Below are 17,752 nucleotides of genomic sequence, written 5' to 3' on the forward strand. Positions count from 1 at the left end.
AGCGGGGGGGGACGGGAGACATAAGGGCATTCGTTCTGCATGGAATCAGAAGTTAATAGTGTTAACGGTTCGCGAGAATTTTTTAATGCTAGACAAAAAAGAAAATTAAAAGGAAATAATTAAATAAATAGATAGAAAAATGAAATTAAAAACTAAAAAAAAAAATTATAAGGGGAATATAACATGTAATTAAGTTGGCCGTTCACAAGGAATCTCAGACATCAAACTGTTTTTAATTGAACATAAATAGTACACACAAATATACAAATGTACAAATAAACATGGCAAGGTAGAACTGAATGTCAATGAAACAACCAGGGATGAGGAAGCAACGGACATAAGGACATTTGTTCTGTATGTAATCAGAAGTTAATAGTGTTAACGGTTTGTGAGAAATTTACAGTGCTAGACAAAAAAAGAAATTAAAAGGAAATAATTAAATCAATAGATAGACAAATAAAAAATTAAAACGAAAAAAAAATTGCAAGGGGAATATAACATGTAATTAAGTTTTTTTTTTGTTTTTTGTTTTTTTTTTTTTCAAAAAAAAGGAATCTCAGACATGGGTAACTGTATATTTTTTAGTTTTTGGATTTTTCCATAAGTTTTAAGGATTTTTTTTTTATAATTCAAAATCGTTTATGAAGAAATTCAAATTTGGGGAACATTTTTGCATTCTGTTTTTGTGAATGAAGAACTTGGCCAGGCCTAAAAGAACATTGACACGGAGTTCATCTGTTATGTTGCTTATAAGTAAACCAAATGTGATATCATCTTTTGAGAGGGAAACTGGTGATGATGGAATGAGAATGAGAAAAAATATATGGTCAGTGGTTTCAATGTTGTCTTCACAAAATGTACAAATATTATCTTCAAAAGTAAAGTGTACCCTCAATAATTCCTTAGATGGGTAGATGTCATTCATAATTTAGAAGTGGGTTTCTTTGTGCCTTGGGGGGTATGGGTAGAGTCAGATACATAGTTCGCAGCGTGGCAATCGATTCCTTATCAAATTCATTTCAAATATTATTTTTGTTTTGACGTCCAGGGAATAAGTTTCCTGTGAAACATGTCCTAATAAAGGAGTTGGTGCACTTTCTGTCCGGAATTGAGATTCCCTGGAGTGATAGTCGGGGTAACTGTGGTTGTACGGTTTGGTGCGTCATTATATTTTTGGTCAGGAATACAAATTGTCGAGGCAGTGCGTTTCGTAACTTTATCAACTCTAATATGGGAGGCTTAAATCTGTGTGTAGTACAGAACTGTTCATAGTCTAGACGACTGCCATTGTCATCCATCAAGTCAATTATTGACCATATACCTTTCTCAAAGCATTCCTTGTAAAACAGAGGTTTGTTGCCATGCAGTACATATCGATTGTTCCAAATTATTGTACTGTGTGGTGAGAAATTGTGTACATATATCATTTTCCAGTATAATAGTATTTGTTTATGGAACTCTGAAAATTGGACAGGAATCTTGTTGATATCCAAGTCAGAGATAAGTAGAAGACTTAGGCTGCCGACTATGTTGAATAAGTAGTTTGGAGTACAATACCAGAAAAAATGATGATGTTTGATCCAGGATTTCAACCAGTTCACCTTCAATGTCCCATTCAGGCAGTCCAACTCTATCACTTTCAGCCCTCCGTCACTTGTTTCTTTCCCCATATGTGATTTTTTTAGATGGTGTGGTTTGTTCCTCCAGATAAAGTTGAAATTTATTTGGTTAATAGATTTTATGAGTTGATTTGGAGCAGCATTGGAATACACTGGGTATATACATCTGGATAAACATTCCATTTTAGTCAAATATATCGGGCCTAATATTGATAAATCTCTTTGGAGCCATATATTCAATTTAGCTTTACTTTGATTCAGTTTAGATTCAATGTTCCTGGACTGATTTAACTTTTGGTCCTTAGATAGGAAAATGCTCAAGTATTTTATTTCTGATTTGATAGGAACATTGCTGATTTCCTTTAGTGGTGAGTCATGCAGCTCAAGAAGTTTGCATTTCTTTAAGTTTAATGACAATCCTGAAGCCTTGTAGAATGTTTTAATTTTTTCAACGCTTATTGGGACTTGATGTTCATTTTTCAAAACTAAGGTTGTGTCATCTGCCAGCAGGCTAATAACAATTTCTGTCCCCGACATTATTTCTGTCCCACACATACACACACACACACACACACACACACACACACACACACACACACACACACACACACACACACACACACACACACACACACACACACACTCACACACACCTTAATTCCACTCTTTTATATACGCATGTCTGGAGTTCCGGGAGCTCGTTCTCAACGTTCTGGGGATAATCATAGCTGTGCTGATAGCATTAGCCGAAACGCCCCCCCCCCCCCCCCCCACACACACCACCACCACCACCACCCCACACACATTAGCTCCTCCATTCATTCACATGTACACGCCGGCTGCTCCGGGAGCTCCACGCCGACGTTTCGGTGATCGATGTCCGGAGAAGGTGCACCATTGCCGGTCTGCGGTGTCCTGTAGACCCCCCCCCATACACACATGCAATACGCCTTGAAACGCATCGCTCGCACCGACGCGGGGAATCCTTTTCCCTACTTCCACAACAACGGCGAGAATCGCGTTGCGTCGGCCGCCGTGAGGAAGGGGGGGGGCGGCATTAAGGGGGGGGGAGAGAGAGACATGGAGATTTTCTCAGCCTCTCATTCTTTTTTTTTTTTTTTTGAATTGAACATAAATAGTACACACAACTATACAAATGTACAAATAAACATGGCAAGGTAGAACTGAATGTGAATGAAACAACCAGGCATGAGGAAGCAAAGGACATAAGGACATTCGTTCTGTATGGAATCAGAAGTTAATAGTGTTAACGGTTTGTGAGAAATTTACAGTGCTAGACAAAAAAAGAAATTAAAATGAAATAATTAAATCAATAGATAGACTAATAAAAAATTAAAACGAAAAAAAGATTGCAAGGGGAGTACAACATGTAATTAAGTTGGCGACTCACAAGGAATCTCAGATATCAAACTGTATATTTTTTGTTGATTATATATAAACATATACAAAACAAACATATATTGTTTGTTGTTGTTTATTTTTGGGATATGTTGAGGAATATTTGTTGGAAAGGAGTCACAATCGCTTTTTGACAATGTCGAAGTGTATAGGTGGCGATAGAATTTAAAGATTTCTGTGGAAATTATAGCCTCATCTGTAATTTCCTTGTTATGAAGACGGTCTTCCGCTTTGCTCCGCTCCTCCGCTCCTCCGCTCCTCCGCTCCTCCGCTGCGGAACCAGGTACTACCGATCCGCCAGACTCAGGTGAATTGCGGACAGGGCTTTTGCTGTCCTCCGCTTCTCCGCTTTGGGCCCTGGAACTCCCGAACCGCTGGACATAAGCGAATCACGGTCCGGGCTTCTGCCCTCCTCCGCTCCTCACCTCATCCGCTCCAGGCCCTGGTACTCCCTGTCCGCGGGAACACCCCCCCCCACCCCCACCCACCAAAACAAACTCTCACACACAGATAAACACACGCACACACACACACACACACACACACACACACACACACACACACACACACACACACACAGACAAACACACAAACACACACACACACACCTGAACTCATCATAGCTGTGCTAATAGCATTGGCCAAAACGTATCCACAACAAAACAAACATTAGCTCATCCACTCATTCACATACGTGTGTGCCTAGAGGTACGGGAGCTCCAGTCATACGTCCGGGTGATCTATGTCCGAAGAAGGCTCACATTGGCCGGTCTAAGGGGTTCTTCTGCCCCCAAGCTTCCCCGCCTCTGAGAGGAGAAAAATTACCTCCGCTTCTCAGCTCCACCGCTCCTCCTGTATGGGCTCTGGTACTCCCCCCCCCCACCTAAACAAACTCTCACACATACACACACAAACACACTCACACACACACAAAAACACACAAACACACACACACACACACACACATACACACACACCTTAACTCATCATAGCTGTGCTAATAGCATTAGCCGAAACGCATCCACAACCAAACAAACATTAGCTCATCCACTCATTCACATGTGTGTGCCAAATGGTCCGAGAGCTCCAATCATACGTCCGGGGGATCTATGTCCGGAGTATGCTCACATTAGCCAGTCTAAGGGGTTCTTCTGCCCCCAAACTTCCCCGCCTCTGAGAGGAGAAACATTACCTCCGCTCCTCCGCTTCTCAGCTCCATCGCTCCTCCGCTTTGGGCCCTGGAATTCCCGAACCGCTGGACATAAGCGAATCACGGGCCAGGCTTCTGCCCTCCTCCGCTCCTCAGCTCATCTGCTCGAGGCCCCGGTACTCCCTGTCCGCAACCCCCCCCCACCTAAACAAATTCACACTCACACACACGCACACACACACACACACAGACACACACACACACACACACACACAAACACACCTTAACTCATCATAGCTGTGCTAATAGCATTAGCCGAAACGCATCCACAACCAAACTGTTGCGTTTAAGTTCGCAGCTTCTTCGTTTTCCATGTTTCGGAAGGAATTCACAAGTTTGCCTTGTTTGAATCGTCTTTTATTTTCTTCTTCACAGCTCCGGGAATCAACATCGGTTAGCCATGGGACATGTACAGTACAGAGTGAGGGAAAAATTCCCGCCAGCACCGCTATACCAAAAAAAAAACACTGACGTAGAAGTTAACGTCAAGTTAGCTGAACAGTCGCGAAAAACTAAAACAAGTCCCAAACCTTGTCATAAAGTGCCATGCATTTCCTGAGAGTAGATACAAATACAACATATGTATACTAGAATGTAAACTCAAATAAAACTAATGAGATCACCTATTTCAACACCCCCTCTTGATCTCAACATCCAAAAAAAAACTTTGGACATTTGAATTTCCAAAGAACCACTTTTTGAATTTTTCTATTGTTACCTTTGTCATGAGTTTGTCAAGATGTCTGCCAACATGTCCTCTGATGGACAATAGATAAGATTTATTTAACCCTCACTGAGTGCTTCACGAATGAAATGATATTTTACATCAATGTGTTTTGACCTTTGTCTGTTTACAGGATTCTTACTCAGTGCGATGGCCCCCTGATTGTCTCCGTAGATTGTTGTGCAACTGTACATTTTGTTGTCCATACCGTTTAACAGTTGAGACAGGTACATGTTTTCTTGTGCGGTGGTGGCTCGGCCGATGTATTCAGCCTCACATGTTGACAGGGCCACTGTGGGCTGTTTCCTTGACTTCCATGCAATGGCTGGGCCTTGTTTTGTTAAACTGAAACAGTAGCCTGTAGTGCTACGTCTGTCTTCTACAGATGATGCCCAGTCTGAATCACTGTAAGCTATCAGGTTCAAATCCTCCTTATTTGTCTTGAAACTTAGTTCATAATCAGCTGTCCCCTTCAAAAACCTCAGCACATGTTTTGGAGCTACTAAGTTTTTTACTTTTGCCATTGCCAGATTCTGTGATAGTTTGCTCACTATCCAGCTGATATCAGGTCTGGTGCAAGTCATGGCATAAATAAGACTGCCTACAATCTCACGATATTCTTTGGGGTCGACAGGTTCACTTTGCTCATTTTCATCAGCTACAGGGATGCCCTCTAATTTTTGCTCACTTGGAGTAGATCTTGCTTTACATTCTGACATTCCAAATCTCTCTAGCATTTTTAGGATGTACTTTGTCTGGTTCATTTTGATTTCATCCCCCTTTTGTTCAAATTGTATGCCCAAAAAATATGATAGTTTCCCCAGGTCTTTCATGTTGAACTTGAATTTCATGTTCTGTTTAAATGTGCTGAGTGCATCATTGCTGCTTGCTGCAATAATTAAATCATCTACCCAAATTATTACAATGATTGTGTCACCATTTTCCGTCTGTTTTCTGTACACACAGTGGTCAGAGAGATTTCTCACAAAGTTGTCCTGTTCTAAATGGTCATTAAGGAGTTCATACCAGTTTCTTCCTGATTGTTTCAGGCCATAAAGAGATTTCTTTAATCTATACACTAGTTTCTCTCCTGTTTCTGACATCATTTCAAACCCTTCTGGTTGTTCCAAGAAAATCTCCTCATGTATAGGAGCATGTAAATATGCCGTCTTAACATCCATTTGATGGACAATGAGGTTATTTTGTACGGCTATCTGCATTAGTGCCCGCACTGATGTAATGTTAGCTGTCGGTGCAAAAGTTCCATAGTAGTCTATGGCTTCTGTTTGATTGTAACCCTTAGCTACATATCTGGCCTTAAATATTTGTCCTCCTTCAGCATTTTCTTTAAGGGCAAATACCCATTTTCCTCCAATTACTTTTCTCCCTTCAGGTAAAGTTGTCAGTTCAAATGTGTCATTCTGTTTAATCGAGTCAATCTCTTCCCTCATGGCACAATTCCACCCGGGTGCCAGTGGTGACTTCAGTGCTTCACTATAATTCTGTGGGACTCCGCACACAGTCCTGTAACAGTAATCAATAGTTGTATGATTTTTATCATATTTAATATAGTCTGTCTGATCATCCTCTAAATACCTTGGAACGACCCTTTTTCGTCTAGGATAGCGACTGGTTTGATTATATCTGGGTTTTATGTCTGACCTCGTCTCTTTTTCATTTTGGACATTTTCTGCTGTTTCTTCGTCATGTGACACATCTGCGTTAGTACTCTCATCCTCATTTTGTATATGGTTGTCTGTTTTATTTTCACTTTGTGACACAGCAATACTGGTTTCATCTGTAGATTCTGTGCCTTCATATCCCTGGATTTCTGTCTCATAATCATCAGTTTGTGTTTGTTGTTCAATTCTTCCCTTTTTGATCAATTTCACCAGTCTCTGTTTTGCCACTTTTTCTGTAAGTGGATTATAGACCAGGTATGAAGGGCTTTTCTTACTGTATCCCACAAATATTCCTCTTTCACATCTGGGATCTAATTTCTTAGTGTCATGTTTGTATGCAGAACACTCAGTTCCGAATATCCACATTTTTGAGAGATTTGGCTTTCTCCCTGTTAACATGAAGTATGGGGTATTTTCGAGTCTGTCATTGTAGCATCTATTTCGAATATGGGCAGCGGTCTGGACAGCATAAGGCCACAAAACCTTTGGTAATCCTTTTTCTATTAGCATACACCTTGCCATTTCAAAAAGGGTCCTCCATTATCTTTCTGCTGTCCCATTTTGATGGGGAGAGTATGGGGATGATGTTTCATGTCTTATGCCTTTCTCCCTTAGAAGAGATTGAAAAGCATTTCCTGTGAATTCAGTCCCGTTGTCTGACCTGATACATTTGACACGACCATACGCTGCACTGTCAGCAAGGAACTTCTCTGTTGCTAATGTAGCTTCACTCTTGTATTTGAGAAAATATACAAATACTGCCCCTGAATAATCATCTGTGAATGAAATTACATACTTATGCCCTTCTTGACCAGCTGGTTCAATCGGGCCTGATAAGTCAGCGTGTACCATTTTTAGGGGTGCATCAGCTTTTGCATCAGCTTGCCTGTTTCTGCTATTTGTGAATTTTCCCTCTGTGCATACGTTACAGTCTACCTTGGTCTGACCTGTAATCTTCATACCCTCGACTAAGTTTGGTCATTTTAATACATCTTTTACATTGCGGTGTCTCATAATCTCATGCCATGTTTTGACATCACAAGTTCAGTTTACTTTATCCCTGGACATCATGTCATTTACTGTATCATCATAAAGTTGTTGATAATTTACCGTTCTTATGTAGTAGAGTCTGTCACATTCCTCAATGCTGAAAATTGTTCCTTCTTTGGTTATGAATCTGTTCTCTCCTTCTTTGAATATCACGCTGGCTCCATCAGCTGTGGCTGCCTTCACCGATATGAAGTCCTGAGGATATGATGGGATGAATAAGGCTCCCCTTAAGGTTACCAGGACAGGTTTTCCTTCAATGTCCTGGAGTAACACTTCTGCATCACCTCTTTTTAGTGCCACTTTGTTTCTTCTGGTCCCGTCTGCTAGCTCCATGTAATGTTTGTTTGGGTTGAAAAACTCATCAAATCTTGTGAATTTGTCTTCTTGTGTTATGATGTGTGATGTAGCGCCACAGTCTACCATCAGTCCATTTTTTCTGATATTTTCCGGAGGGACTTTTTGACTGACCTTGAATACAAAAGTTTGCTCATCTTCCTTATCTTTGTCTTGGATGTCTGTGTTTTGTTTGACCGAGTCTTCTTTGGGCTTGGATTTTCTTCTGCATGTCTCATCGGTGTGGGTTGCGCTTCTGTGATAGCTGCACCATTTTGGCCCTGATTTTTGGTGACAAGCTTTTGACATATGGCCACGGTTTCCACATCCATAGCAGATCACGGTTGACATGTCCACTTTCATGACATTGTCTGATTTGGTTTTGCTGTCAAACTTTTCAGTCTCTTCATAACTTCTTAGTTTACTCTTGAACTGAATAAACGTCATTTCTTCACTGCTCTGACTTACATGAATGACGAAGGGCTTGTATGGTTCTGGAAGCCCTTTCATAACCATAGCGATCATCAGCTCATCACTTATCACCTGTTTTGTGTTTCTCGGAGCGGTGACTGCCTTTTCTGCTCTGATAATGTAATCTGTTATTGTTTCGTCGGGTTCCTTCTTGAGTGAGCATAGTTCGCTGTACAGGGAAATAATTCTGGGCTTACCCTGGCTGGCATAATGATCCCGTAATATTTTCAAAGCTTTTCGACCGTCATCTGCGGCTTCCCTCATTACCAATGATAGACTTTTATCATCGAGGAACTGGATAAGCTCAGCGTAGCATTCTGCATTTTTACCTGGGTCGGGCTCAACAGTTGAAAGAATTGTCTCTTTCAAACCTTCAAGTCGCATGTGTCCCAGAAACTTTACTTCCCAAAGCTCGTAGTTGTTTTCGTCTCCATCGGCAACCAAACGTTGCCATCTTCCTCCTTTTGTTCGTAGCCTGGGCCCATAACCTGTTGCGTTTAAGTTTGCAGCTTCTTCGTTTTCCATGTTTCGGAAGGAATTCACAAGTTTGCCTTGTTTGAATCGTCTTTTATTTTCTTCTTCACAGCTCCGGGAATCAACATCGGTTAGCCATGGGACATGTACAGTACAGAGTGAGGGAAAATTCCCGCCAGCAGCGCTATACCAAAAAAGAAAACACTGACGTAGAAGTTAACGTCAAGTTAGCTGAACAGTCGCGAAAAACTAAAACAAGTCCCAAACCTTGTCATAAAGTGCCATACATTTCCTGAGAGTATATACAAATACCACATATGTATACTAGAATGTAAACTCAAATAAAACTAATGAGATCACCGATCTCAAATCAAACAAACATTAGCTCATCCACTCATGCACATGTGTGTGCCCAATGGTCCGGGAGCTCGAATCATCCGTCCGGGGGACCTATGTCCTAGAGAAGGCTCACATTGGCCAGTCTAAGGCGCCCTGCTGCCCCCAAACTTCCCCTCCTCTGCGTTTGAGAAGAGAAACATTACCTCCGCTCCTCCGCTCCTCTGCTTCTCCGCTTCACCGTTCCTCCGCTATGGGCCTTGTTAACCCTAACCCTAACCCTAACCCTAACCCTAACCCCCTGTCCGCGGCCCCCCCCCACCTAAACAAACTGTCACACACATATACACAAACGCACACACACACACACAAACACACACACACACACACACACAAGAACACACAAACACACAAAAACACACACACACACACACCTTAAGTCATCATAGCTGTGCTGATAGCATTAGCCGAAACGCATCCACAACCAAACAAACATTAGCTCATCCACTCATTCACATGTATGTGCCCAGAGGTCTGGGAGCTCCGGGCATACGTCCGGGGCATCTATGTTCGGAGAAGGCACACATTGGCCGGTCTAAGGGATCCTGCTGCCCCCAAGCTTCCCCGCCTTTGAGAAGAGAAATATAATATCGCTCCTCTGCTCCTCCGCTTCTCAACACCTCCGCTCCTCCGCTATGGGCCCTGGTACTCCTGATCCTGCGAACTCAGGAGAATTGCGTGACGTGCTTCTGCTCTCCTCCACTCCTCCGCTTCTCCACTCCTCCGCCTTTCCGCTTTGGGCCCTGGAACTCCCGAACCGCTGGATATAAGGGAATCACGGGCCGGGCTTCTGCCCTGCTCTGCTCCTCAGCTCATCCGCTCGAGGCCTTGGTACTCCCTGTCCGCAACCCCCCCCACCTAAACAAACTCTCACACACACACACAGACACACACACACACCCAAACACACACACACATACACACAGACCTTAACTGATCATAGCTGTGCTAATAGCATTAGCCGAAACGCATCCACAACCAAACAAACATTAGCTCATCCACTCATTCACATGTGTGTGCCCAATGGTCCGGCAGCTCCAATCATACGACCGGAGGATCTATGTCTGGAGAATGCTCACATTAGCCCATCTAAGGGGTTCTGCTACCCCCAAGCTTCCCTGCCTCTGAGAGAATAAACATCACCTCCGCTCCTCCGCTTCTCAGCTCCACTGCTCCTCTGCTTTGGGCCCTGGAATTCCCGAACCGCTGGACATAAGCGAATCACGGGCCGAGCTTCTGCCTTCCTCCGCTCCTCAGCTCATCCGCTCTTGGCCCTGGTACTCCCTGTCCGCGACACCCCCCCCCACCAAAAGAGCCTCTCACACACACACACACACACAAAGACACTCACACACACACACAGACACACACATACACACATACACACACTTTAAGTCTTCATAGCTGTGCTAATAGCATTAGCCAAAACGCATCCACAACCAAACAAACATTAGCTCATCCACTCATTCACATGTGTGTGCCCTGGTACTCCCTGTCCGCGACCCCCCCCCACCAAAAGAAACTATCACACACATACACAAAGACACTCACACACACACACACACAGACACGCATACACACCTTAAGTCATCATAGCTGTGCTAAAAGCATTAGCCGAAACGCATCCACAACCACAAACACTAGCTCATCCACTCATTCACATGTATGTGCCCAGAGGTCTGGGAGCTTCGGTCATACGTCTGGGGGAGCTATCTCCAGAGAAGGCTCACAGTGGCCGGTCTAAGGCGTCCTACTGCACCCAAACTTCCCATCCTCTGCCTTTGAGAAGAGAAACATTACCTCCGCTCCTCCATTCCTCCGCTTCTCCGCTCCACCGCTCCTCCGCGATGGGCCCTGGTACCCCCCCCCCCACCTAAACAAACTCTCACACATACACACACGAACAAACTCACACAGACACAAAAACAAACAAACACACACACACACACACACACACACACACACACACACACACACACACCTTAACTCATCATAGCTGTGCTAATAGCATTAGCCGAGACGCATCCACAACCAAACAAACATTAGCTCATCCACTCATTCACATGTGTGTGCCCAGTGGTCCGGGAGCTCCAATCATACGTTCGGGGGATCTATGTCCGGAGAATGCTCACGTTAGCCCGTCTAAGGGGTTCTGCTGCCCCCAAGCTGCTCCGCCTCTGAGAGAAGAAACATTACCTTCGCTCCTCTGCTCCTCCGCTTCTCAGCTCCACCGCTCCTCCGCTATGGGCCCTGGTACTCCCCCCCCCCCCCCCAACTAAACAAACTCTCACACAAAATCACTCACACACACACAAAAACACACAAACACACAAACACACATACACACACACCTTAACTCATCATAGCTGTGCTAATAGCATTAGCCGAAACGCATCCGCAACCAAACAAACATTCGCTCATACACTCATTCACATGTGTGTGCCCAATGGTAGTCCCTGTCCGCGACCCCCCCCCCCACCAAAAGAGCCTCTCACACACACACACACACACAAAGACACACACACAGACACAAACATACACACATACACACACCTTAAGTCTTCATAGCTGTGCTAATAGCTTTAGCCGAAACGCATCCACAACCAAACAAACATTAGCTCATCCACTCATTCACATGTGTGCGCCCTGGTACTCCGTGTCCGCCCCCCCCCCCCCCCCCACCAAAACAAACTATCACACACATACACAAAGACACTCACACACACACACACACTGACACACATACACACATTAAGTCATCATAGCTGTGCTAACAGCATTAGCCGAAACGCATCCACAACCAAACAAACATTAGCTCATCCACTCATTCACATGTGTGCGCCCTGCTACTCCGTGTCCGCGACCCCCCCCCCCCACCAAAACAAACTATCACACACATACACAAAGACACTCACACACACACACACTGACACACATACACACATTAAGTCATCATAGCTGTGCTAATAGCATTAGCCGAAACGCAGCCACATCCAAACAAACATTAGCTCATCAACTCATTCACATGTATGTGCCCAATGGTCCGCTTCTCCGCTCCACCGCTCCTCCGCTATAGGCCCTGGTACTCCTGATCCGCCGGACTCAGGAGAATTATGGGACGTGCTTCTGCCCTCCATCCGCTTCACAGCTCATCCGCTCCAGGCCCAGCTACCCCCTGTCCGCGCCCCCCCCCACCTAAACAAACTGTCACACACATATACACAAACGCACAAACAAACACACACACACACACACACAAGAACACACAAACAAAGAAACACACAAACACACACACACACAAACACCTTAAGTCATCATAGCTGTGCTAATAGCATTAGCCGAAACGCATCCACTACCAAACAAACATTAGCTCATCCACTCATTCACATGTGTGTGCCCAATGGTCCGGGAGCTCCAATCATACATCCGGGGGATCTATATCTGGAGAAGGTTCACAGTGGCCGGTCTAAGGCGTCCTACTGCACCCAAACTTCCCATCCTCTGCCTTTGAGAAGAGAAAAATTACCTCCGCTCCTCCATTCCTCCCACACATACACACACACCTTAACTCATCATAGCTGTGCAAATAGCATTAGCCGAAACGCATCAACAACCAAACAAACATTAGCTCATCCACTCATTCATATGTGTGTGCCCAGGTACTCCCTGTCCGCGACCCCCCCCCACCAAAAGAAACTATCACACACATACACAAAGACACTCACACACACACACACACAGACACACATACACACCTTAAGTCATCATAGCTGTGCTAAAAGCATTAGCCGAAACGCATCCACAACCACACAAACATTAGCTTATCCACTCATTCACATGTATGTGACCAGAGGTCTGGGAGCTCCGGTCATACGTCTGGGGGAGCTATCTCCAGAGAAGGCTCACATTAGGCCGTCTAAGGGGTTCTTCTGCCCCCAAGCTTCCCCGCCTCTGAGAGAAGAAACATTACCTCCGCTCCTCTGCTCCTCCGCTTCTCAGCTCCACCGCTCCTCCGCTATTGGCCCTGGTACCCCCCCCCCCACCTAAACACACTCACACACACACAAAAACACACAAACACACACAAAGACACTCACACACACACACACACACACACACACACACACACACACACACAAACGCACCTTAACTCATCATAGCTGTGCTAATAGCATTAGCCGAAACGCATCCACAACCAAACAAACATTAGCTCATCCACTCATTCACATGTGTGTGCCCAGTGGTCCGGGAGCTCCAATCATACGTTCGGGGGATCTATTTCCGGAGAATGCTCACATTAGCCCGTCTAAGGGGTTCTGCTGCCCCCAAGCTGCTCCGCCTCTGAGAGAAGAAACATTACCACCGCTCCTCTGCTCCTCCGCTTCTCAGCTCCACCGCTCCTCCGCTATGGGCCCTGGTACTCCCCCCCCCCACCCCCCCCCTACCTAAACAAACTCTCACACAAAATCACTCACACACACACAAAAACACACAAACACACAAACACACATACACACACACCTTAACTCATCATAGCTGTGCTAATAGCATTAGCCGAAACGCATCCACAACCAAACAAACATTCGCTCATCCACTCATTCACATGTGTGTGCCCAATGGTACTCCCTGTCCGCGACCCCCCCCCCACCAAAAGAGCCTATCACACACACACACACAAACAAAGACACTCACACACACACAGACACAGCCATACACACACCTTAAGTCTTCATAGCTGTGCTAATAGCTTTAGCCGAAACGCATCCACAACCAAACAAACATTAGCTCATCCACTCATTCACATGTGCTCGCTCTGGTACTCCGTGTCCGCCCCCCCACCAAAACAAACTATCACACACATACACAAAAACACTCACACACACACACACACTGACACACATACACACATTAAGTCAGCATAGCTGTGCTAATAGCATTAGCCGAAACGCATCCACAACCAAACAAACATTAGCTCATCCACTCATTCACATGTATGTGCCCAGAGGTCTGGGAGCTCCGGTCATACGTCTGGGGGAGCTATCTCCAGAGAAGACTCACATTAGGCCGTCTAAGGGGTTCTTCTGCCCCCAAGCTTCCCCACCTCTGAGAGAAGAAACATTACCTCCGCTCCTCTGCTCCTCCGCTTCTCAGCTCTACCGCTCCTCCGCTATTGGCCCTGGTACCCCCCCCCCCACCTAAACACACTTACACACACACAAAAACACATAAACACACACACGCGCACACACACACACACACACACACACACACACACACACACACACACACACACACACACACACACACACAAACACACCTTAACTCATCATAGCTGTGCTAATAGCATTAGCCGAAACGCATCCACTACCAAACAAACATTAGCTCATCCACTCATTCACATGTGTGTGCCCAATGGTCCGGGAGCTCCAATCATACATCCGGGGGATCTATATCTGGAGAAGGCTCACAGTGGCCGGTCTAAGGCGTCCTACTGCACCCAAAATGCCTTTGAGAAGAGAAACATTACCTCCGCTCCTCCATTCCTCCGCTTCTCCGCTCCACCGCTCCTCCGCGATGGGCCCTGGTACCCCCCGCCCCACCTAAACAAACTCTCACACATACACACACGAACACACTCACAAAGACACAAAAACAAACAAACACACACACACACACACACACACACACACCTTAACTCATCATAGCTGTGCTAATAGCATTAGCCGAAACACATCCACAACCAAACAAACATTAGCTCATCCACTCATTCCAATGTGTGTGCCCAGTGGTCCGGGAGCTCCAATCATACGTTCGGGGGATCTATGTCCGGAGAATGCTCACATTAGCCCGTCTAAGGGGTTCTGCTGCCCCCAAGCTGCTCCGCCTCTGAGAGAAGAAACATTACCTTCGCTCCTCTGCTCCTCCGCTTCTCAGCTCCACCGCTCCTCCGCTATGGGCCCTGGTACTCCCCCCCCCCCCACCTAAACAAACTCTCACACAAAATCACTCACACACACACAAAAACACACAAACACACAAACACACATACACACACACCTTAACTCATCATAGCTGTGCTAATAGCATTAGCCGAAACGCATCCACAACCAAACAAACATTCGCTCATCCACTCATTCACATGTGTGTGCCCAATGGTACTCCCTGTCCGCGACCCTCCCCCCCCCACCAAAAGAGCCTCTCTCACACACACACACACACAAAGACACTCACACACACACAGACACACACATACACACATACACACACCTTAAGTCTTCATAGCTGTGCTAATAGCTTTAGCCGAAACGCATCCACAACCAAACAAACATTAGCTCATCCACTCATTCACATGTGTGCGCCCTGGTACTCCGTGTCCCCCCCCCCCACCAAAACAAATTGTCACACACATACATAAAGACACTCACACACACACACACACTGACACACATACACACATTAAGTCAGCATAGCTGTGCTAATAGCATTAGCCGAAACGCATCCACAACCAAACAAACATTAGCTCATCTACTCATTCACATGTGTGCGCCCTGGTAGTCCGTGTCCGCGACCGCCCCCCCCCCCCCCCCCCCCACCAAAACAAACTATCACACACATACACAAAGACACTCACACACACACACACACACTGACACACATACACACATTAAGTCATCATAGTTGTGCTAATAGCATTAGCCGAAACGCATCCACAACCAAACAAACATTAGCTCATCAACTCATTCACATGTGTGTGCCCAATGGTCCGCTTCTCCGCTCCACCGCTCCTCCGCTATAGGCCCTGGTACTCCCGATCCGCCGGACTCAGGAGAATTATGGGACGTGCTTCTGCGCTCCATCTGCTTCACAGCTCATCCGCTCCAGGCCCAGCTACCCCCTGTCCGCGCCCCCCCCCCCCCCCCACCTAAACAAACTGTCACACACATATACACAAACGCACACACAAACACACACACACACACACACACACACAAGAACACACAAACACACAAACACACACACACACACCTTAAGTCATCATAGCTGTGCTAATAGCTCCCAAGCTTCCCCGCCTCTGAGAGGAGAAACAATACCTCCGCTACTCCGCTCCTCCGCTTCTCAGCTCCACCGCTCCTCCGCTATGGGCCCTGGTACCCCCCCCCCCCACCTAAACACACTCACACACACACAAAAACACACGCGCACACACACGCGCGCACACACACACACACACACACACAAACACACCTTAACTCATCATAGCTTTGCTAATAGCATTAGCCGAAATGCATCCACTACCAAACAAACATTAGCTCATCCACTCATTCACATGTGTGTGCCCAATGGTCCGGGAGCTCCAATCATACGTCCGGGGGATCTATATCTGGAGAAGGCTCACAGTGGCCGGTCTAAGGCGTCCTACTGCACCCAAACTTCACATCCTCTGCCTTTAAGAAGAGAAAAATTACCTCCACTCCTCCATTCCTCCGCTTCTCCGCTCCACCGCTCCTCCGCGAAGGGCCCTGGTACCCCCCCCCCCACCTAAACAAACTCTCACACATACACACACGAACACACGAACACAGACACAAAAAAAACAAACACACTCACACACACACATACACACACACACACACACACACACACCTTAATTCATCATAGATGTGCTAATAGCATTAGCCGAAACGCATCCACAACCAAACAAACATTAGCTCATCCACTCATTCACATGTGTGCTCCCAATGGTAATCCCTGTCCGCGACCCCCCCCTCCCCCACCAAAAGAGCCTTTCAAACACACAAACACACACACACACACACACAAAGACACACACACACACAGACACACATACACACCTTAAGTCATCATAGCTGTGCTAAAAGCATTAGCCGAAACGCATCCACAACCACACAAACATTAGCTCATCCACTCATTCACATGTATGTGCCCAGAGGTCTGGGAGCTCCGGTCATACGTCTGGGGGAGCTATCTCCAGAGAAGGCTCACATTAGGCCGTCTAAGGGGTTCTTCTGCCCCCAAGCTTCCCCGCCTCTGAGAGAAGAAACATTACCTCCGCTCCTATGCTCCTCCGCTTCTCCGCTTCTCAGCTCCACCGCTCCTCCGCTATTGGCCCTGGTACCCCCCCCCACCTAAACACACACACACACACACATACACACACACTCACACACACACACACACACCTTAACTCATCATAGCTGTGCTAATAGCATTAGCCGAAATGCATCCACTACCAAACAAACATTAGCTCATCCACTCATTCACATGTGTGTGCCCAATGGTCCGGGAGCTCCAATCATACATCCGGGGATCTATATCTGGAGAAGGCTCACAGTGGCCGGTCTAAGGCGTCCTA

The sequence above is a fragment of the Fistularia commersonii genome, unplaced genomic scaffold, assembly GCF_037954325.1.
Source record: "Fistularia commersonii isolate RoL2024-O1a breed Wild unplaced genomic scaffold, RoL_Fcom_v1.0 HiC_scaffold_68, whole genome shotgun sequence".
NCBI classification, from domain to species: Eukaryota; Metazoa; Chordata; class Actinopteri; order Syngnathiformes; family Fistulariidae; genus Fistularia; species Fistularia commersonii.